The sequence below is a fragment of the Pan troglodytes genome, chromosome 10 (assembly GCF_028858775.2).
Source record: "Pan troglodytes isolate AG18354 chromosome 10, NHGRI_mPanTro3-v2.0_pri, whole genome shotgun sequence".
Lineage (NCBI taxonomy): Eukaryota > Metazoa > Chordata > Mammalia > Primates > Hominidae > Pan > Pan troglodytes.
The window spans coordinates 98949589-98973972 of NC_072408.2; the positions used below are offsets into that span (position 1 = coordinate 98949589).

Sequence of the window (24384 nt, forward strand, 5' to 3'; positions counted from 1 at the left end):
ATGCTAAGCCACTTTTATATTACTTTGGTTTTTTTCTGAATTTCCTGTTCTGTTCTATTTATTTATTTTTGTACCAGTATTCCATTGTTTTTAATTACTATAGCTCTATATTATATTATGTTTTATATATACAGTCAGCAAAAGCTTCTTTCTTTCACACAGGCCCATGATGCCTGGGCTTGTCTGTTTGGTTTTTCGGGGCTAGCCTAGCATAATTAGTTTTATCATATAGACTTTAAAACCTTTTGTCTTGACAGCCAGATCTACCTCCCCCAGCCAGATCTACCTCCCCAAAAAAGAAAATCATTGTGATTTTGATTAGGATTGCAATAATTTTAGAAACAAATTTAAGGAGAACACATATCTTTATAATGTTGAGCTCTTTTAGCTAGAAACATCTTAGATCTCTCAGTGAAACTGCATGTATTTTCATATAAATAGTGCATGTTTCTTAATAAATTTATTTCAGTATATTTTATATCTAATAAATGAAATAGTTCCTTTAATTATATTTTCTAATTGGTTATTTTTATATAAAAATGATTGAATTTTTTCCATTATTAATCTTGTAAAAATAATCTTACTTATTTCTGATTATTTCTGATATACTTTATGAGTTGATCCATTTGGCTTTTGAAGATATAGAATTGTATGGTTATCCAGCAGTGAGAAATGTGCTAACTTCTTTCCAATATTTACAGTACTTACTCTGTTCCTTTGAATAATAGCACATTAACTTGAGTGGGAATGAATCTCAAGCTTCAATTTTAGGCTTCAGCCTTAATTTACATAAACTAACCATTTATCATAATACCGATCCCCTCACCAAAGTGATTGGTTCAAGGATAAGTAGCACAGACCCAGATTCAGTGTGGTATGGCATGCCATCATAGTGATTTGTTGGGGGATTAGACATAAGATTCAAGAGCTTTCAAGGTTTTCAGAAGAGGAGCTCTTTCTTCTGCTGGACTGTAAGGTGTAAACACACGAAAGGCCTGGAACCAAACCTCTGTGGCCATTTTGCTGCCACGAGAGAAGCTGCACAACACACCAGGAAATGAAAGCTGAAATAATAGAGAGAAATCAAGTCACAACACACAAACCATGCCTGAACTAGATCTGCCCTAGAACTTTATAAAAGCTAACATATCTCACTTCATTTTTTAAACCCTTGTGCATTATTTGCAACCCAAATTATCCTAACGGATACACCAGCTTATTACTATATTCAAGAAACATGCCTAAAACCAAATGACAAAGAAAGTTTTAAAATAAAGGCACATGGAAAATTACACCACGTAAATATATGCAAACAGAAAGCAGAAATGTCAAAATCAAAATCAGATAAGAATTCAAGATCAAGATCATTAAGCAGGAAAAAGAGGCATATTATGAAATCTAAAAATATAATTCATGAATTCTTGTAGACCAAAATCTACAGCAGTAAAATACATGAAACAAAACTGTAACAAAGACACGTATAACCTTTAAAAAAATCACAGTCATGATGGGGAATTTTATATCAGAATTTAAGTTTTTTAATTTGTCTTAATTATTGTTTTATTAAAACTTAATTCCTTTTATGGAGACGGGGTCTCACTATGTTGCCCAAGCTGGTCTTAAACTCCTGAGCTCAAGCAGTCCTCTCCTCTTGGCCTCCCAAAGTGCTAGGATTATAAGTGTGAGTCACTGCACCCAGCCTGGGAATTTTATATCAGAATTTAGTAAGTCAAATGGATAAAAATAAATAAGGATATAGAGAACATAAGTAATACAATGTAAAGAAAAAGGGAAAAAATTCTACTCTTCCTCATCAAATTTCCACCCACTGCCACTTTCTCATATGAACATGATGTTTCTCCTATCATTAAAAAAATGAAAAACTCTCCTAACTCCATCTCATTTTCAGCTACCATCTATTTCTTTTTATCTCTTTAGAGCAGAATTGTCCACACTCCCTACCCCAAATTCTTTCATTCTCACATGAACTACCTCCAAGCAGGCTTCTTCTGCCATCATTGGCAGAAACTGCTCTTGTCTCTATCACTAACGACCGTATGTTGCTACACCTGAGCACTTCTCCAGCCTTACCCTACTTGACCTATTAGCATCACTTAATACATTCATTGATCATCCCTCCTCTTGGAAACCCTTTCCCCACTTGACTTGCAGCATATACTTTGTTCAGGGATATATCCAAGATCCCTGTGACCTAAAATTTTCATAGTTTGAGAGTGGAAAGCACATCTTAAGGAACATATAAAACTATGTTTTTAAAACTAGGCTGAAAAATGTGTAATGAGTATTTATTTAGAATGACAAAAGACATCTCAAAAATTATAAATTTTAAAAAGTTGGCAAAATCACAAACATCACAAAATCAAAAGAAGCATTGCTGTTAGGCATTAATTCAGTGCCTAACATACCTTATTTAGTGCATTTTTTGACTACATCTTTGATTGTCTGTTTAACAACCATTTTGTTACATAAGTTTCTACAGAGACAAAAGGAATGTACGTCAGTCTGTCCTTTAGTATGATTGATGAAAATTTGCTATTCCTGCTGCTTGAAGTGCTAGTTCCTCAATCTTAACTAAAAAGTCAATTTCTCAGACAGAGCTTCTCTGACCCAACCTAAATTTGAAATCACCTATCAGTATTTTCTATTCTATCTCTCAGTATTCTCATTTGCTGTTCTATCTGCCTGCAATTCTCTTTCTCTAGACACCTTCACAACTCATTTTCTTACTTCCTTTAGGTCTTTACCCAAATGTCCATAAGACCTTCCCTGACGATCTCATTTAAAATTACAACTAATCACCTCTCCCCCTACAGTATTACAACACTCCCATCTTCCTGCCTGCTTAATTTTTCTCCATAGTATTTGTCACCAGACAACATTCCATTTTCGAAGATTTATTTTTTTATTTATTGCATTACTATAAAGAAATGAAGATTAATTTTTGTTTGTTTATTGTCTATACATTTCCATGAAAATGTAAGCTCCATAAAAGAATAAGGCAAACTTAGTTGCCTGTTTTGTTTACTTCTGTATCCTCTGCACTGAGAACAGTGCTTTGAACATTGTAGGCCCTCAACAACTTGTATTGAATTAATAAATTTTTGTTTTATGCCCACCTTAATAAATTTTTAAAAGTAGAGATATTGATTAGCCTTTATCTAGTAAAACGAGGTAAGAAAATGACCAAAAAAGTTAAATACTTGAATATTGAGAACTAATCTTCTAAAAAACTAGTTTATCTTAAGATAAAATCAAAACTGAGATTACAAATTATCTAGAAAATCTTCATATAAAGACTAATAAAATAGAATTAAGTTGTATAAGAAAAAAATGATAGATTTAAATGTTATTAAAAATGTTTAATTTATGAAGTATATAACTTAGGATACTTAAAAATAACCATAATAACTGAAAAAAGTTGTTATTAGAAGAAAATTAATAAAGGCTGAAATTAATGAAGCAGCAAACAAAAATAATAGCAATGTTAAATAAGTAAAGCTTAGATCCCTGAACTAAAAACAATGAAATAAAACTCTAGACATATTGATTTTTAGAATATGAAAAAATAGAGATGGAGAGAAAGAAAAAATAATTACAACGTTGAAATTGGAAAAAGAAATATAACTACAGATACAGAATATATTAAAATAATTATAAAATAATTTCTGAAGAAAATTAAGTGCAAATTAATATCAATACATTTGTAAGTCTAAAGGAATTGGATTATTTTTTAGAAAGTATTAATAATCAAAGTTGACCTTAGAATACAAAGAAAACATGAAGAAACCAAAGAAGAAGTTGGAGCATCATGAAAGCCATAGACCAAGAAAGGATCTAGACCCAGAAAGTTTCATTGCAGAATTCAATTTAACCTTCAAAATAGCAAATAAAAGTTCAGGGAGTATTTCCCTCTATCTCAGCTCTCACCATACAACTTAAGAGCTGAATATATTCTGAAAATTTTAACAGATCCTTTGGTTTCTGAACTCTTGCTACTCACCACCCAAACCTCAAAAAATCAAATATGACCAGATATTGTATGGTGCTACCTATCTGAACTTTTTCTTTCTGAACTCCAGCACCAATTAAATTTGAATATTAAGAAAATATTTGTAATTCCTATTTTATCCATTTTATTCAAAATACACTGGATTCCCAAAGGTGATTAAAAACTATTAAGATGATCTAGTAAGTTAACACAAGAATATCCAAACTTACTAATTTTAAAAAACACGAAAAAGAAAAATAATTTACTTACAAATATAAGTGCTAATGTTCTAAATAAAATATCAACATATTGAATACATACAGGCATGAAAAGAGTAACATAACATGGTCAAGTAGAAATGTTTCAGAAAACTATAATTATTATAGTAAATTTTTAAAAAATATATCTTTAGATGCCAGAATATAGATATATTTTAAGTAAATATGTCACCAAAAATTCCAAATAAACACTCTGAATAAAATAAAAAATATTATCACATCATTTATCTAAATATTCTTAATCTTATTTCTGGTTTTATTCTGACACTTTTTTAAAGAAATCTAAATACTAGGGGTCTCCAAAAAGTTCATGGAAAATGCAGATTATGAAAAAAACCCATGCATGAATTTCAAAATTTTGTTGCACCAAAATAAACTTGTACTAACTTGTTCTAAGATGTCTGAACAGGATCTAGTTTGAGGCACTAAAAAGGACAACATCAGTTTGAAAAAAGCCCCTATGAGAGTAACATGAATTCTGCTAAAATTGAAGTAAGAACAAACATCAAATTTATGGTGAAGCTTGGGTAGAAGAGTGGTGAAATCACTGATGCTTTACAAAAAGCTTATGGAAACAATGCCCCAAAGAAATCAGCAGTTTACAAATGGATAATTCATTTTAAGAAGGCATGAGGCCAGGCATGATGGTGTGTGCCTGTAGTCCCACCTACTAAAGAGGCTGAGGTGGGAAGATGGGTTGACCCAGAAGTTCAAGTGCAACCTGGGCAATACGGTGAAACTCTGTCTCTAAAAAAAAAAGGAGATGAGATGATGTTGACAATGAAACCCACAGCAGCAGACTATCCACATCAATTTGCCAGACAAAATTCATCTTGTTCATGCCCTAATTGAAGAGAACTAACGATTAACAGCAGAAAAATACCCTACACTATTGACATCTCAGTTGGTTCAGCTTACAAAATTTTGACTGAAAACTTGAAGTTGAGCAACTTTCCATTCCATGGGTGCCAAAACCTTTGCACCCAGATCAGCTACAGACAAAAGCAGAGTTTTCAATGGAAATTTTGAACACGTGGGATAAAGATTTTAAAGAATTTCTTCAAAGAATTGTAACAGGAGAGAAAACATTGCTCTACCAGTATGATCCTGAAGACAAAGCACAATCAAAGTAATGGCTACCAGGAAGTGGAAGTGGTCCAGTGAAAGTCAATGTGGACCAGTCAAAAGCAAAGGTCATGGCAACAGTTTTTTTGGATGCTCAAGTCATTTTGCTTCATTTTCTGGAAGGCCAAAGAACAACAATATCTGCTTATTTTGAGAGTGTTTTGAGAAAGTTAGCCAGAGCTTTAGCAGAAAAACATCCAGGAAATCTTCACCAGAGAGTTCTTCTCCACCATGACAGAGTTCCTGCTTGTTTGTGTCATCAAACATGGGCAATTTTGTGAGTTTCAATGAGAAATCATTAGGCATCCACCTTACAGTCCTGATTTGGCTCCATTCGTTTGACTCCATTTTGTTTCCTAATCTTGAAAATCTGTAAAGGGCACCCATTTATCTTCAGTTAACAACGTAAAAAAAGACTTCATTCACATGATTAAATTCCCAGGACCCTCAGTTCTCTATGAGTGGACTCATCATTTACAAAATTGTCTTGAGTTTGATGGAGCTTATGTTAAGAAGTAAAGTCTATGTTTTTTTTACTTTTATCTTTTAACTCCATTTTTCAAAAACACTTTGAAGTCTCCTCATATATTAACTTTTAATAAAAACAGCAACAAACATGTTATAAATGGTAAAATTTTAAAGCCAATGCCACTAAAATCAGAATCAAATCACAAATTCTTCTTACCCCAATTTTTTTTCAAAATTATTTTGGAGGATATGAATAATGCAATACGGTAAGAAAACTAAATAAACATTTTTACATAAAAAGATAAATTATGTTTATTTGTAGGTTTTAGACTGTGTGCTTAGAAAACCCAGGAGATGCAACTACAAAACTATTAAGACTAATAGGAAAACCTGGCAAAGTATCGATATGTGAGAAAAATATAGACAAACTAATCACTTTCTTTATATTAATATTATAGATTTAGAAAAAGACATATGCAATTATCTTATTTACAATAGGGATATACTGTAAAAAGTATCTAGAATATATTTAACAAGAAAAACCTACGAAAAATATGTTTTATGTAATTAAGATATGAATGAATGTAAACCTATACAGTTTTCCTAAATGAAATGACTTGGTATTATTAAAATGTTAATCCTACCAAGTAAGAACATAAGTTAATACAACTACAATTAGAATTTCAAAAGCTTTTTGTTAAACATTGTCATAAAAATTAAATATGTTATAATATAAAAATTTAAGATATAATAGAAGAAAATTTTTCTGAATAAAGGAAGTCCTGAATATAAATTTTGAAAATGCTCACTAAGCCCCAGGAATAATTTAGTCACAATGTCATTTGCAAAGTATGAGAAATCCTGCTCTCCCACATCCTCACCAGCACAAAACAAAGGGACATAAATAATAGTACCATGAACATCCATCTTCCCACTACCTTACCTTAAAATAATAAAACATAACCAATGAAGTTGAAGTTCACTGTATACACATTTTAGATTCCATTCTCCAACCTCCTGAAATAGCCACTTTCCTGAATTTGGAGTTTATTATTCTCAACCATTGCTTTATAGTCTCATGTTATACACATAGAAATGTTTAAATGTTTTCAAACTTTACATAAAGGATAAAAACTTGCATTCCTTCTTCTGCTATTTGTTTTGTTTTGTTTTGGATAACAGTATATTTATAAAATATTGATGCATTATTTAGCTCCAGCTCATTTTAGTTTTTCATCTCCCAGTACACAAATCATTCCCAACTTGTCTCTCCACATCTGAGTTCCTAGTTAATTTCTTCCATTGCCTTGTATTTTTCCACTGCCTTCTCTGTGGTTTCTTCTCATGCCTACCCTCTTTACCTCTGATCTGTTTTCAGTGTTGATTCTGCTCCTTCTAAAGCAGTTCAAAACTGTTTATATTTTCCCCTTCCATTTCTTAAGCATGCCAGCTCTCCTTTCCATTCACCATGGCTTTAATTCCTTTGAGAGGACAAAGGAAATTTAGTCTATTATTTTTATTTCCTTAAGTAATTCTCTTCTGAATATGTATTATTTGTCTTTCTTTTACACATCATTTTTTTCATTATATTTTTCTTTATGAATTTCAGGGAAGTCCCATTTTTCCTACTTCTTACTCATCTTTTATTAGACACAGTTTCATCTGGTGCTGATATTTGCCCAACAGCATTGGTGGATTACCATCATATCTGTTCAATGTTTACCTGATCCCCTTAAATTACTGTTCCTTACAACTTATGCTGGAAAGCTGGACACTTAGTGGTTGCAATATTTTTTTCAGTAATTCGGGTAACTAAGGACAGAAGAGAAGGTAGAGATAGGTGGTGAGTAGCTAAAGTTCAGGTATGGTTATGTTACCTACAGGCACTTTCCCAATTAATTTATGGATTCTCAGCCCTGCCAATTCCATGAGGAAATTGTAGTCTTTCTCCTCCTCAAGGTGACAAGTTAACTCTATAGAAAGCCAGGGCAGTGTGAGGGCTCTTGGCTCAAAGACCTTTTGTTAGTAGTTATTAGAGTTCTTACTTATCTCTGTTTGGTCAGCTTTTCTCAGGAGATATTTGACTCCTAGGTACTCCTAGCCCTACCCCTCTCCCAACCCAGTTTCCTTGTAGGCTGCTCTCTTTTTGAGAGCAAGGCAAATAAAAATGTGCCTGATTAGGTCTCTCTTCCCCTGCACCTCCCTTACTTTTGGGTATGCAAGTGTACTCAGAGTAAAGATATGGCCCTCCAGTCTAATCTCTCTGAGAGTTCTTGAATAGGCCTTAAAATACTATAATTTATTTCCTAGTAACTTCATCATTTGAAACGAGGCTAGATCTATGTGAACTCTGTGTCTTTGCTGAAATGATCATTAACTGACAGACGTTCCTCTTAATATGTAGTATGAGACTGTGGCTGTTCCCTAGTTGATGAAGCATCACTATAAACATGGAATTTTCATAGACAGTAGGGGAATTGTGTGTTCTAATATGTATATGATTCATTCAGAGATCTTGTTTAAATTACAGGGGCAGGGCCTGAGAGCATGCATTCCTAATAAGCTCCCAGATTATGCCAATGCTACTGGCTGCAAACCACACATTAGTCAGGGCTCTCCAGAAAAACAGAACCAATAGAATATATATATATATATAGAGAGAGAGAGAGAGAGAGAGAGAGATTACATATAGATATAATGTACACACAATCTCTCTCACTATATATATATAGAGAGAGAGATTTGTTGTTATTGTTGTTGTTTTTGTTTGTTTGTTCATTTTTTTTTAGTAGAGTGGGGATTATATTTCACTATGTTGCCCAGGCTGGTTGCAAACTTCTGGCCTCAAGTGATCCTCCTGCCTTGGCCTCCCAAAGTGTGTGAGCCTCTGCACCCAGCCCATATATGTATAAAGAGAATTGTTATAAAGAATTAGATTACCCAATGATAGAGGCTGAGAGAAGTCCCATGATCCAGTCCACAAGCTAGAGACCCAGAAAAGCTGGGGGTACAGTTTGAAGGCCTGAAAGGTGGAGAGGCAATGGTGTAGATTCCAGTCCAAGTGTAAAAGCATGAGAAACAGGAGCACCAAGGACAGGAGAAGATGGGTCCCAGCTCAGTCAGGCAGATCTAGAATTCGACTTTCCTCTGCCTTTTTGTTCTATTCAGGCCTCAACAGATTGGATGAGGGCCGGAAGAACAATGTGAGGTCTCCCCACACTGAGGAGGGCCATCTGCTTTACTCAGTCCGCCAATTCAAATGTTAATCTCTTGCAGAAACAGCCTCACAGACACACCCAGAAATAATGTTTAACTAAATATCTGGGCATCCCATGGCCCAGTTCAGGATGACAAAATTAACTACTATAGGTTATCTTCATGCAGCATCCAAAGGATGAAAGGGCTGAATAGCCTGGGCAAAAAATTAAAAATAATAGCTAATATTTATTAAAATGTTGACTACATCCCAGCCACAGCACTAAGTGCTCTCTGTGGATTATCTCATTTAATTCTCACAATGGTCCTGTAAGGTACATTACAGTCATGCATCACTTAATGACAGGAACACATCCTGAGAAATTTATCAGTGGGAGATTTCTTGTTATGTGAACATCATAGAGTGTGCTTACACAAACCTAGATGGTATAGCCTACTACACTACACACCTAGGCTACATGGTATAGCCTAGTGCTGCAAGACTACACACCTGTACAGCAGCTTACTGTATTGAATACTGTAGGCGATTGTCACACAGTGGTAAGCATGTGCATCTGAACATATAGAAATATAGAAAAGGTATAGTAAAATACAGTATTATAATCTTCTTGGACAACCGTTGTATACACAGTTCATTGTTGGCCAAAACATCATTATGCAGCACATGACTGTATTTCCATTTTATAGAGGAAGAAATTGAGGCACAGGGAGATTGGGTAACTTGAGATTAAACATTTAGCAAGTGACAGAATTGAGCAATCAAACTTCAGAACCTCAACTTGAAACATCATTTCCTGATGCAAACATGAGGACATATTGCTCTACCATACAGAAAGCAGCAGGGCAGCTGCCATGCTTGTATAACAACTTTTTTTTTTTTTTTTTTTTTTGCTTATTGAAACTGAAGGGATGTTGGGAAAGACAGACTGGGAGCTTTCTCTAAATTTTAATACAGCATCAGTGCTTCCTATAATGTCCAGGTTAGGAGAGAAGCAAATGGAGCTTTACTAAGGAAGAGAAAGAGATCAATACCAGTGAGAAAGGTGAAAAAAAAAACAAACAAAAACGAAAAAAAAACCTAAGTGAATTCAGTGAGAAAAGAAAAAGCAGAACTTAGAGTCCTTACCCTTCAATTTAAGGAAGGAGAGTTATTGCCTAGCAGAATCTTGAAATAAAATTTCCTTAGAAAGCCCCAGAAAGTTTTGTGTGTATTGCAAGTCCAAAGGATAAGGAGAACTTCTATATGTTTTCTTCTTATTTCCGCTGGGCAAAGTACAGCTCCATCAAGACTCAGCCCGCCATGAGGCTTTCCAATCAACTCTCAACCACCACAACAGTTAGGGCTTTTTCCTCTATGTTGCAAAGCACTTTCTGCATAACTCAGAATGCAGAATGTACTCATTCATTTGTTTATTTACATTTTTTCCTCACTAGACTGATTTTTTTTTTTTTTTTTTTTTTTTTTTTTTAGGACAAGGCCTTACTTACACACATAACTTGTACTCTAGGTAAACTGGAATACTCTATTCACTAAACAGCCTTAGCTTTACAGTCTTGACATCATTGCCTTTTCACTATTGGCATCCCTCAGCTCGTCATGAGTTCTACTAAATGCCACTTTTACTACGAAGCCTTCCCCGGCTTCCTTCCCTAAACTCATTTCACCGTACCTATATCATAACATAAAACACTGCCTTGTTATGCTTTGTAAATCTCTTTTCTGCATTAGATTATAGACTCCTATGACTAAGTCGTCATCACCTTTGAATTCTCATTAGGGCTTACTTAGCTGAATCATGCACAATGGCAGACATTCATAAAATCAGATATTGATTGCCTATTTAAAAAGAAAGGAAAGGGGTCAGGCGTGGTGGTTCACACCTATAATCTCAGCAATTTGGGAAGCCATGGCAGGAGGATTGCTTGAGTTCAGGAGTTCAAGGACAGCCTGGGCAACTGTCTCTACCAAAATACATAAAATTAGCTGGGGCATGGTGGTGACACCTGTAGTCCCAGCTATTCAAGAGGCTGAGGCTGGAGGATTGCTTGAGCCTGGGAGGCAGAGATTGCAGTGAGTGAAAATCGTGCCACTGCACTCCAGCCTGGGAGACAGAGTGAGACCCCATCTCCAAAAGAAAAAGAAGGAAGAAATAAAAAGGGAATTAAAACAAATTTAAAAAAAAAAAGGAAAAGAGGTTTAGTTACAATGAATGTTCCTGGACTGGCTAACATAGGCTCACAATAGCTTAAAATAAAGTTTAAAAACCTCACCGGCTCCTTTAAAGAGATCCTCCAGATCCTTTCATTTATAGAATCTTTCCACGTCCAGGCTTCTTTTTCTATTGAACACATCCCTCAACAAGGAGCCATTTTTTCCCATGTTCTTCAGAAAGTTACCATGTACATGTTTTGGGTATAAGGGAGAGGACACAGGAGCCACATTTACCTTCAAACTAAAATCAAAATTAAAACAACCAGATTGAAAAAAAGAAGAAATTCAAAATTCAGAAAGGAATGTAAGAGACAAAAATGTATTAAATTCAATTTTGTTTGAGAGGAAGCTCAGACTTTGCTCGTTGTTAAGGTGCCATACCTAGAGACTGAATAAATGCAGTGCTGATGATAGAGAATTACTGATTTATTCTCAAGCGTATTGTGTGGGCCAGGAGCATCTTAGAGAAGGACAGGAAAAATGTGCTTATTTGCACTCTTCCATTACAGAATAAGGAGAGATCTTTTGCAATTGCCTTCTTTTCTTTCAACTCCAAATATAAGTGCTTTAATTTTCTACATATTCTCTATTTCTTTCTTCAGGCAACATGATTGGGAAGGGGTGCTGTGTGCCATGTAGAACCAAGAAACCCATTACAAATAAAGAGGAAAGTGTGGATTCTATTAAAAAAACAAAAACAAAGAATCATAGTAATTGTGGGCAAGACAAATTTATTTCTTCAGCCTTTGAAATAACTGTCAGCAAGAACTGACTAGTGGCTGAGTAGACAAAGTAAACATAAAATTGTATTAAAAGTAAGGTTCTCGGCCGGGCGCGGTGCGTCACGCCTGTAATTCCAGCACTTTGGGAGACCGAGGCGGGCGGATCACAAGGTCAGGGGATCGAGACCATCCTGGCTAACACAGTGAAACCCCGTCTCTACTAAAAATACAAAAAAATCAGCTGGGCGTGGTGGTGGGCACCTGTAGTCTCAGCTACTCGGGAGGCTGAGGCAGGAGAATGGCATGAACCCGGGAGGCAGAGCTTGCAGTGAGCCAAGATTGCGCCACTGCACTCCAGCCTGGGCGACAGAGCGAGACTCTGTCTCAAAAAAAAAAAAAAAAAAAAAGTAAGGTTCTCAGTGCTCTGTTTACATCTCCTTTTTACTTACAATGGTTTATTCCATTTGTTGTCTTTGTTTTTGTTTGTTTGTTTGTTTGTTTTCATGAAGACAACACAGAAATCCAGATCTTAGGCTAGGGTCTGAGAACCCATCTTAACATCAAAATAAAACACAACAAAAACCAAGAATACTTCTAACAACTTGAAATATTTAATGGAGTACATACTCAGAAATAAAGTCTCCCTTCTGCCAGTTTGGAAAACTGGCACAGACAGGCAAAATGAATTCACAACTTGCAGCCAGTTTGTTCTTTTTTTTTTTTTTTTACTAAACATCAAGATTTGTTTTTTAAATAATGGAAGGATGTTTTGATTATCACTATGGGACAAAAAGCCTTTAATTTTTTTTATTTCAATCAATCAAGTTCTTCCAGCCTAGACCCATTTATTCTTCTTCATACTCAACTTCCTAAATTTATGTTTAGGAAAAAGAATTTTACCTTACCTCAGGCAACAGAACTTACAATGGAGAAAACACCAAACAAAATGCCATTCGCTCCCACCCCCCAAATCATCTTGTATTTATAGCCAAAGTTTTATATCGTGTGTATTCATTTTCCATTTCCCTCACTAAGTTGTCCCTGTTGAGAAGTTCTTAGCACCTGGCCCCTAAGAAATAACTGTTTCATATTTGGCATCTTTTAACTAGTAATCACTACTCTCAGAGAAAAGCCCTGCAGCCTCCAAAGTAACCAGCTCTCTTAGTTCCCTGAGATCAGAGGAAAAGGGCTTTTGTTTTTTTTTTTTTTTTGGAGAGGGAGTCTCGCTCTGTCACCCAGGCTGGAGTGCAATGGTGCGTTCTCAGCTCACTGCAAACTCCATCTCCCGGGTTCACACCATTCTCCTGCCTCAGCCTCCCGAGTAGCTGGGACTACAGACATCTGCCACAGCACCCGACTAATTTTTTTTTTGTATTTTTAGTAGAGATGGGGTTTCACCATGTTAGGATGGTCTCGATCTCCTGACCTCGTGATCCGCCCGCCTCGGCCTCCCAAAGTGCTGGGATTACAGGCGTGAGCCACCACGCCCGGCTCGGAAAAGGGCTTTTGAGACACACACACACACACACACACACACACACACACACACGGTACAGAGAGAGAGCGCTGGGGAGAAGAGGAGGGAGGATGGAAGGAGAGGAGCAGAGGAATAGTGAGGAAAATAATACTATTTTTCCTTAGTTGGAATAGTGAGGAAAATAATACTATTTTTCCTTAGTTAACAAAGTGGATTTAAGGCCAGACATGGTGGCTCACACCTGTAATCCCAGCACTTTGAGAGGCCAAGGCGGGTGGACCACTTGAGGCGAGGAGTTTGAGACCAGCCTGGCCAACATGGCAAAAACCCATCTCTACTAAAAATACAAAAATTAGCCAGGGGTGGCGGTGCACGCCTGTAATCCCAGCTACTTGGGAGGCTGAGGCAAGAGAATTGCTGGAATCCAGGAGGCGGAAGTTGCAGTGAGCTGAGATTATGTCACTGCCCTCCAGGTTGGGCTATTGAGCAAGATCCTGTCTCAAAAAAAAATAAAAAAGTGGAGTTAAGAGGGCAATGAGGAGACATCTAAAAAGAAAATCAGAACCAACCTCAGTACTCAAGACAGATATAAACCACAGATATAAAAGAAGCCTATGTGTAACTGACAGGGTATTGTGTGCATCCTACAACTATCACAAAGTTTCATGGCTACTCCTGGAGACGGACATACTTGCACGTGTTCAAGACCACAGTACCATGATGGTCACAGCAGCCAACACTTACTAAGGGCCTCGTCCTACATCTATTACCCCATTCAGGATTCCAAATACCGTCTGAGGTGGATATCCTTATCCAAAGCCCTTAGGGCCAGTTGTATTTCTGGAATTGAGCATTTTTTGGATTTTAGAAAGACAATATGGAGCATGTTCCCATAGCATAAATCATCTCCCATGGGAGCTGGAATTCAAATGCATTAATCTTCCTGCAGTAAAATGTGTGGATAGACATTAAAGTAGGTTGAAGACCACATTAAATAGGGTCATATTGGGGGACCTCAAGTTTTACTGCCAAAAATGTTTTTGCAACCCTAGATTTTTAAAAATCTCTTTTCAGAGTTTGAAATCTGGAGTTGAAGAATGAATATATTACGACTCCATTTTAAAGGCAAAGGAACTGGGAGTCAAAATGGATGAAGTGCTTTGCCTCTTGGCACTACTGCCAGTGTTTGAACTGGGATCCAACCAGGAAATGTTTGATTCCAGAACCTGTGCCTAGATCTCCTGGCCCTCTGGCTCTCTCTCTCGGTGTCTAAGCAAATGCAGGGTTCTCTACAGTCTTTCTGCCTATCCTGAAGACTTCATCTGTCTTCTCTGTTCTTCATTATTTTATCTTTCTCTGCAACCTTCCCCACAAAAAAAAGACTGCAGAAAGAAAGAAAAAACACTGTTTTTCCTTCCCTAATAGCAGAGAGAGGCAACATCCGCTTTGGTCTACTGAGACACAAAGAGAAGGGAAGGGAAAGGAGAGGAGGAGAGAGAAGACTGCATGGAGGGAGGGGGAAGGGAGAAGGAAGGGGCGATGGGATAAAAAGGAGAGGGGAAGTTGGGAGGGTAAGGAATAAAGGACCTGAGCCTGGATCCACAAATCACCAAAGCATTAAAAAATCCTAACAATTTGGCTGGGCGCGGTGGCTCACACCTGTAATCTCAGCACTTTGGGAGGCAGAGGTACGTGGATCACCAGGTCAGGAGATGAAGACCATCCTGGCTAACACGGTGAAACCCCGTCTCTACTAAAAATACAAAAAATTAGCTGGGTGTGGTGGCACGCGCCTGTAGTCCCAGTCACTCGGGAGGCTGAGGCAGAAGAATTGCTTGAACCCAGGAGTTGGAGGTTGCAGTGAGCTGAGATCGCGCCACTGCACTCCAGCCTGGCGATAGAGTGAGACCCTGTCTCAAAAAAAAAAAATCCTAACAATTCAAGACATCAATGTTGTTTCAGTGTAAGTCTCTGTTGTCATCTCACACCTTCCCCAGAGATGGCTTCTTTAAGTGAATGTTTGCAGTAGAAAGATGAGACGAAGCTTCACATCTACATAGTAGGCAAAAAGGACAGTCCAAGGAGGCTGATAAAATGGTCACCAAACTGACCTAATCCAGCAGCTGCTGGATTGGGTCCAAGGCCAGAGGTCAGAAGAGAGGATGTGCCACCTGGGAAGGTGCAAAAACTTGAGAAAGACATCGGACTTTATCAGGCCAGAAAAATGGGGGTTGATCAATGCATCTCTGGAGGTACAGGGTGACCCTGGTTGAAATGGAGGTAACCTGTTGCATGCATACATATAGAGCTCTCAGCACTCTTACCTTTACCCTCCCATATTCTAATGTGCTTTCCCCAGGGAAGAAAATGAGTAGTCACAATGAGTATACCTGGAATTACATGTAACCCTGAAATGTCCATGGGACTATGTGGTTTGTGACTGTTTGCACAATGCCTATCAAATCAAGAAAAGGGCTGAGACTCATCGTTTGTGTTTTTCATTTAAAATCCTAATGGTTAAACTTGAACCTGGTGGTCAAACTAACACCCCAAAATATCAACCCCACATAAATCAGAGACCTGCAAGGGCACAGTAGATTCTGTATCTTCCGGCCTTCAAATCGGGGCAGCTTGTCTGATCATGAGTGCTCTACAGTATTACATTAACAGATGGGTATTTGATCTAGGTCTAAGGTCAAAGGTGGGATTTTAACATCACCCCTTCTTTCTGTAACCTGAGTCTCAACTTGCTATAATACTTCATCCTTTTTAAATGATGTGGCATGCGGCACTTTACCACCAATGCACAGCTGAGGCCTTGTCAATCTGCCTCCCTTGTATATTTCATGTTCCCAACATGAAGAGAGCACTCAATGCCAATGAGAGCCCCTGCACACAGTAGGCACTCCCTAAATGTTGGTGATTTGAGAAGCTTATGAAAACTCTACCCTCTTGGTTCATAAATTTTGTAGGTGCTTTAGTTTAAATTAAAAATAAAAAAAGGCTTTGCATGTCATGAACACAAGGGCATTCTTTTCTGGTGCATTGATAGATGGTAGTAAAAGAAGTATTTTTTTTCTCTTTGTAACTTTATAAAAATCAGTGGCCAGACATCAAAATAAACCACATCTTTTAAAAAACTAACCTAGGCCAGGTGTAGTGGCTCACGCCTGCAATCCTAGCACTTTGGGAGGCTGAGGCAGGCAGATTGCTTGAGTCCATGAGTTTGAGACCAGTCTGGGCAACATGGCAAAACCCTGTCTGTACTAAAAATACAAAAACTGAGGTGGGAGGATCACCTGAGCCTGGGGAGGTCGAGACTGCAGTGAGCTGTGATTGCATTACTGCACTCGAGCCTGGGCGACAAAGTGAGACTCCGTCTCAAGTAAAATAAAATAAACAGCCAACCTTGGACTGTGAGTCTTGCAAGAAGAAAAAATTTAAAAACTGAAAAAAAAAAAAAAAACAACCAACGACACGAAAAAAAACTATTCAGCACATTACTTTCTCTACACTAATTTAAGAAGGGCAAAGGCATATACATATGACTCACAAATGTATGCAGAAATCTTCCTTTTGCACCATTTCTTGAATTTTACTTTCTTCCTTCCAGTGCTAACTCTGCCCGTCCTACTCTCGCAGCAAGCACATATGTAACACACCCACACACATACACACAAGACTCTATTTTGTTCCCTTGAAATAAATTTCTAGTGAAAGTTCCCACTGAAAAAACAAACTATATTAGACCAGAGATCTGTACTCAAGGTATTGAAATATATTTTTACTCAACAATACCCTAAAAACCTTGAGCTATGAAATAGGCTACTAAGCAACCTCATTTCAATTACCTTTATCGTAACTTGATTGCCTAACATAAAGTGTTACACCAAATGACTAAGGTTAAAAATAACTTTGTCCAACTACACATTTGGATGTTTTAATTTCATTCTACACAGCAGAGTATTTTCCTATCTAAGTTGACAAGTTCAGTGTGAGTAGGTGGGAAGAATAAAAACAAAGAGATACTCATTAAGAAATGAAGGTAGGACTTTTCTCATGAAAAGAGGAGGGCAAAAATACCTTTCAGAGCCAAAGAATCATAGCCAGCATTTTGATAAAGGACAAACTTTGATCTGCATTGATGAATCTGAGAGATCTTCTGGGAGAGATGCCATAGATTATTACAACAAATTATTAGCAGATCCACAAGGCTATAATCACTATCCGTATCCATGGTACCCAGTTTCAAATTAACATGGTTATTTTACTTGTGTTCCCAAATTTAACATTAGGGAATTTTTGGTTGTGGGTCTGTTATCACTAGAAAAATATATATATTGGTGCTGAAGATAATTTTGAGATAATTAGACAAGACAGTTTAGCATTTACAAGAACAAGTTTGGCAGTTGAAGAATCTATTTATATGACTTAAAAAGAAAAAAAAAGGTGTCATGGCACCTGTGGTAAATGTTTGCTTTGGATAAAATTTCTAGATCTGCATGAAACCTCACATAATATCACTATTGCTTTTCAAAGTATAGTTCCTTACTTTTTTTTTCTCATTCATTCCATTCCTCTTTCCCCCACAATCTTATCCCACCATTTTTAATCAAGTGGCCAGAATTATCTGGTTATTTTTAATTGGGAGCTTTGACAGGGATTCTTTCTTAAACCCAGAGATTTCTGCCTCCTTTTCAGCTTTGCTAAGACTCTCAAGAGTGGGAGAGAATCATATCTGATAGTGATATGGACCCAACATTAACATGCCAAAAGTATTCAATTTTTATGCAGCAAAAGGAAGACAACTTAGACTAGATAGCTACAGCAAGTTTCAAAATGGAAGGAGACATTCTTACTTCTCAGGCTGGGGAGCATGGGTGGGGTAGAATTCATGGTGAAATGTATTTGAGAAAGTACCTTTTCATCCATCTTTGATAAGGAAAGTGAAACCAGAGAAATATTCATTTTTATGTCTTAACACCAGGGACTTTCTGTAATGCAGGAATAGGCCAGATACTTGCCAGCACCTTAAAAAAAGTTAAGTGTTCCATGCTGTTTAAGTGACTGAATGATAAAGTTAATGTACCCTTGCTTTTCTCTTCAGTCATATGTACAAAAGACCAGGGGCTCTAAATGATAACAAGTCTTTGTACTGTAATCTCAGATTTGGTAAGGAATAGGTGTTTGAGATAACTGAATTTCCCAGGTATTTATATATCAACAAGAAAACTTTTTGTTCTCAACACTTGTCTGTTAGCTTGCCTAGCCATATGTCCTACCAAAACATTGAGCGCCTTGCTGAACCTGTTCATTATACTGAACATCAATTCTTATTCTATATTTATTGATATACAGTTTTTTTTAAAAATCAGACATATTTTGAAGTTCAGGTCTTCTTATAAGCCTGTTTATTATGATTTGCAATTATCTCTAAAAGGGAGAAGAAGGTGTGTGGGGACAGGGCGGAAACCCTGCTGAATTTTCCAGAAATCAAAGCTGTGGTGACTCCTATGGCATGCAATAACCAGAAAACAAATAAAAAGTGGTCAGGAAAATAACTGCCAAAAATCAGGTTGGTTGACATTATAATAGAGTACCCAAGAATGCCAAATTATAATTATATATTTGGGGAGAGATAAGTCTCAAAGGATTTTGGAATTCACTCAACTGTTTGAATGGAATGTTCTTTCCCCAGATATCTCCTGAGCTGTTTCTCTGGTCTCCAAGTTTCTGCTTAAATGTCACCTTATCAGTTGAGGCCTTCCCTGACTATTTTACTTAAAATAGTTCCACTCCAGCAATTCCCTCCCTCCCTCTCTCCTTTTTCAGACAAGATCATGCACAATTTTGCACAACTCCAGGAAGTAACACTCACAGAACTAACACAGCAGCTCTGATCCTCAGCACCTGTCACCATCTAATACAGCATACATATTCTTTGCTTGTTTACCTCTCTGAGGGCAGGGATTTTTGTTTGGTTCACTGCTATATCTCCAAGTGCCCAGAACAATGCTGGGTGCATAGTAGGTGCCAAATAAATATTTATAAATGAACAATCTGTTAATCTAATTTTGGCATCTTCTAAAGCTCTGGTCTAAGAGTTGTCCCTGACTTTCATATCTTCCTGTCTAATGGGAAAATCAGACATGAATGCAAACAATTACAATGCAACAGGATCAGAAAAGAAACCAATGCTTGGGGAGGTGATATGTATTGGTTAGAAGCTAGTGCTTGATCTTACACAAATCTGGATGCTAGCCCCAAATCAGCCCATAGCTGTGTGACCTTGGGCAAGTGATATAACATCTCTGTATCATAATATTCTCAAATGACAGATGACTATAACAACAAATGTCTACATTTACAGGCTTGTGATGAGGAGTCAGTGAGGGGATGCACAAAGGTACTTAGCACAGTCCTGACACTCAGGAAGGCTGCAGGAAGTGCCTGAGGCATCAGGACAGAATTTTACAGAAGCAGAGCAGCAGAACAGGGGGTCGAAAGCTGCCTAGTGGCACTGGGATGGCTTGCCAGGAAGAGGCATGAATGAAGGAAAAATTGTCCTCAATATGCACAGAGTTAAATGTCACATTGACTCGTCCTGTGCTTAATGAGTGAAATTTCCTTTTTAAAATGAGGAACAAACCTACTAGTGAAATGAATGTGTAATCAGAGTAGGTAGGAGCTTCTCCAATTGAAAATGGGTTATTAACAAGTCTTTCCACTGACCAAATCTGGCTTTAACCCACGTTATATCTTCACTGATTTGCCATTCTTTCTAAAATGGAGTGTAGAGGGGAAAAAAAAAAAGCAAAAAGCCCAACTGGTACTGAAATATTATGTATTGCTGTGCTGAGAAAGAAATGCCTAAAAACCACCACCACAGCCCACCAGTGCTTTGACAGCAGAGGTTTTGCTAAGCAGACCACATTGACCCTCTCAGGAAAAAAAAAAAAAACAGTTAATTCAAGATCTGGTCCCAGATCAGGTTCCAAACGAGAACCTGAAAACTACAGGGGGAAAAAGGAGTAAGCTCCCTTTTCAATCACTATCCCTCAGTAGATCCCAAACTCATTAAGAACAGTGTTTTTAGGACAAGACTTTGTCTCTGATTCAAGAATCTTTCAAGACAGTGACACATAACCCTTAAATTGAATCAATTTCACAACGAATTGCACTGTAACTTAGGTCAATATTCTAAATGCTCTCTGGCAACTGATGTTGAGAATTTTGAGAGGAAAAGAAGTACTCAAGGCTAGGACTCAGCTATATAACACTGGCTTGACACTTGTCCCCTCTTCTTATTTTCATAACTCACTATAGAGTGACATAAACAGGCTAAAACGAAAAATAGGGGAGGAGAGAAAGGTATTATGTAAATGTGACATTATCACAATCTTTTTTGATTGATCAAGATTCTAACGCTTAGGCCTAATAATAAACAGGCAATCCTTAGTAAGCTTATGAGTCAGTGATGGGGATATGACTCAGATTTTACTTTAAGGATGAAAAACCCATAGCAAATTGGGCAGGGATGTACTATATTACCAACCCCTAAATCATAACTAGTCGAAAGGCAACGGTTTCTTCTGGAGACAATTTGCTTCATGTTTAAAGTAACCACTGCCGCATGTTTAGGAAGCAAAAATAAAAGTTATAAAAGGAGAGGGAAAACAACTTATTTCTAATTTGAGGCCTGGCTCCACAGCCATATTTCTGAATCAAACATTAAGCGTCCCAAAACGGAATTTTCTGCGGTGGCAAAAATGTTCTATCTCTTGATCAGCGTGTAGATTATATGGGTGTGCAAAACTCCCTGAACTCTTTGCATTTTATTATACAGATTTTTACATCAACTTAAAGAAAATAATTTAAGTGGCCCATACTTTGAAAGTTATTGCCCAGGAGGTACGTATACTCAAAATGTAAACCTAAAATGAAACTATTTTTTAAATCCTATTTAGGCTGGGTGCAGTGGCTCACACTTGTAATCCCAGCACTTTGGGAGGCTGAGAGGCAGGTGGATCACTTGAGGTCAGGAGTTCGAGACCAGCCTGACCAACATGGTGAAACCCGTCTCTACTAAAAATACAAAAACTAACTGGGTATGGTGGCGCGTGTCTGTAATCCCAGCTACTTGGGACATTGAGGCAGGAGAATCACTTGAACTCGGGAGGTGGAAGTTGCAGTGAGACAGGATCGTGCCACTGCACTCCAGTCTGGGCACTCCAGCCTGGGCAACAGAGTAAGACTCCGTCTCAAAAAAAAAAAAGAAAAGAAAAGAAAAGAAAAGAAATCCTATTTAAATAAAACTCCTTTGCAAAAATGACAAGTGCTATACTTTAAAGATATAGAAAATATTCAAGATCTGTTTGAATTGTGCTGTTTCATACACCATGAAAGTGACTCTAATCTAGTAGCTCACAATAAAATCCATCTTTTTATGCCAAACTTTTAAAACGTTAAAGGGTCACTAATATCTGTATCGGGAAAAAAAAAATCAATCTAGCCGTTTAGAAAAACCCAGCCTTTGAGTTCCATTTGGGTCCTTTTTGGACCAACTCCCTGACACCTTCATTAGGAAGTAAACACACTGCTGGTTGCCAACGCTTTAAAAAGAGATAATACTGTTAACAAGGCCTATAAAAGCGAGGTAACCATATGTCCTGGCTGATGCTTATAGTCTGTGTTTAATAATTAACAGCACCCTCTTTTACTCTCAAGAATCATGGTTTGGTTGATAAAATTCTCAAATTTTATCAACCAAAATGGTCACTCAAATGGTTATCAATCAAATGGACACGCTACCTGTAAAGCCCCACGATTTGGCCTCACTCCCATTAATTTCTCTCCATTCCAGTTTCACTGGTCTTTGTCCAAACCCTCCTGTTCACCATTACTCTTGAGCCAGATTTTGTGCATATTCCTCTCTCTCTCTCTCGCCTGCCTTCTCCACTTAAACCCCTACTCATTCCTCAGATCTCAGCTCAAGTGTCCCTTCCTCTGGGAAACCTTTCTATGGCAGTCATATCTCTCTATTAGAGCTCTCAGGACATCACTTCACCACTTCCCTTTTCCTCAGCATGTCTCAGATCCAGCCCAACATTTGTTGGATAACCCTCTCTCTGCCACTAGGTTCCAAGCTCATTGAGGGCAAGCACAGTGACTATTTTTGCAACCCTAGTGCTTATCACAGTACTTGGCACATGGAGGGACTCAACAAGTATGTGTTTAATAAATGAATGTAAGAGATATAGGTGATAGACACAAGACAAAACACCACTTGTATATTAATGACCAGAAAATATCTCAAGAAAGTTAAAAAATAACTGAAAGACTTAAAGGGTAGTGGAAAAAAGTGCAAGAATCTTAGAGGGAAAAAGAGCTTGTATCTAGTGATATTACCTAAGAGCTCCATCCTTAATTGTAACAATGACTACCGGCTTGAGAGAGAGAACTATTCCTGACAACACTGGCCACCTAACCCTTGTTTTAATGTGTTCCAAACTCTTATTCTTACATCACAATCTTAAACATTATAGGGGCACACTGACTGACTTATAAGGCTACACACAATAGGTTCAAGCATGGCCTGAACCACACACGAGCTTTAAGATGCAAGACTTCTGAAAGGGTCAGAGGCTGATTTTCCCTAGAAGTCTCTTGAGGTTCTTTTAAGAATGGGTCCTTTGTTTCCTATAGGATTGCAAAATAAATTAGCACAAAGCTCTGCTGGCTATCTACGTCCCTGATGTAAACCATAATGCTATACAAGCCCAACAGCAAGCTATTCAATGAGGATATCTGCACACAGAAAAAGCAACTTGAGTATAAACTAAAAGAATCCGTGATCACTGACTCATTTATGACTGGTAGGGGAAATCAGTTACATTATTAGTGATTCAGGCAAACATTGCATCAGGTTACATCACAAGAAGAAAGTCAAATCCAAACTGACAATTTATAAAAAGGCTGCTTTTCTTTGCAGTAAAGGAAATACTCACACCACTCTAGATGAAGAAAAGATTGAGAACCACTGAGTTCTGTTTAAAAATCACTGTTTGAAAATCTCTTGCAAAAGCATGGCCAAATACAAATGGTTTGAAGGACTAAAAACCCTGGGAAAAGTCAACTTCATATAGCAAAGGGTTGTTGTGAGGATTAAAAAACATAATGGAAGCAAACATGCTTTGTACAGGGCTACATTGCTATATATGTTTGGTTGCATTACTCCATCTCTCAACTAAGGTGTCTTCAATATAGACAAAGGATCTGAAGGACTCTTTTTTTACTGAGAAAATAGCTCTGAAAACCACAATGTTGAGCACACAGCTCAGGAAAGCTCTATAAAATAAGATGCAAGGCCTGTGTTGTCTATTTCCGTCCTTCACAATGGAAAAGCAGTTCATTTTCCTTCCTATATTATTGTATTTCAAAAACGCAAGTACATTTCTTGCAGCTATAGGCTAAAGCAATCTTTCAAGAAACTCCTAACAATCATACTATGATCAAATTGTTAAAACACACACACACACACACACACACACACACACACAAAGAAAACAATCAGCTATATTTTGTTGGCCTCCATGATAGAGTATTCAAATTCCAAGAATCCAAACATTCACTAGCTATATGATTTCATGTTTACCTTGACAACAAATGACTTGTCTCCATTATTACACATGGAATGATGGGGCTCAGAGAGGCTAAGCAACTGGTCCAAAGTCACAAGTTGGTACAAGTCAAGATTTCAACTTATTGGTCTGAGTCCCAGACTAGTATTCTTTATGCTAAATTCCAACTGCCTCTCAAAGAAAGGAGCCTAATTGTAGACTGCTATATGCCTCCTGAACATAGTGAAAGAGTTTCAA

The 24384-nt window shown here is 37.4% G+C and overlaps 1 long non-coding RNA gene and 1 other non-coding gene across 2 annotated transcripts in view; both read right to left on the reverse strand.

Moving 5' to 3' along the window:
* The window catches only part of LOC735687 (uncharacterized), a 157409-nt gene that overhangs the window by 128618 nt on the left and 4407 nt on the right, over positions 1-24384 (reverse strand). The gene's annotated exons all lie outside the window — the stretch shown is intronic.
* LOC134807498 (uncharacterized) lies at positions 866-22976 on the reverse strand. Its single transcript, XR_010148110.1, has 2 exons — positions 22916-22976; positions 866-1064 (listed from the first exon to the last, which is right to left on the reverse strand). It is a non-coding gene; the product is annotated as an uncharacterized LOC134807498 (long non-coding RNA).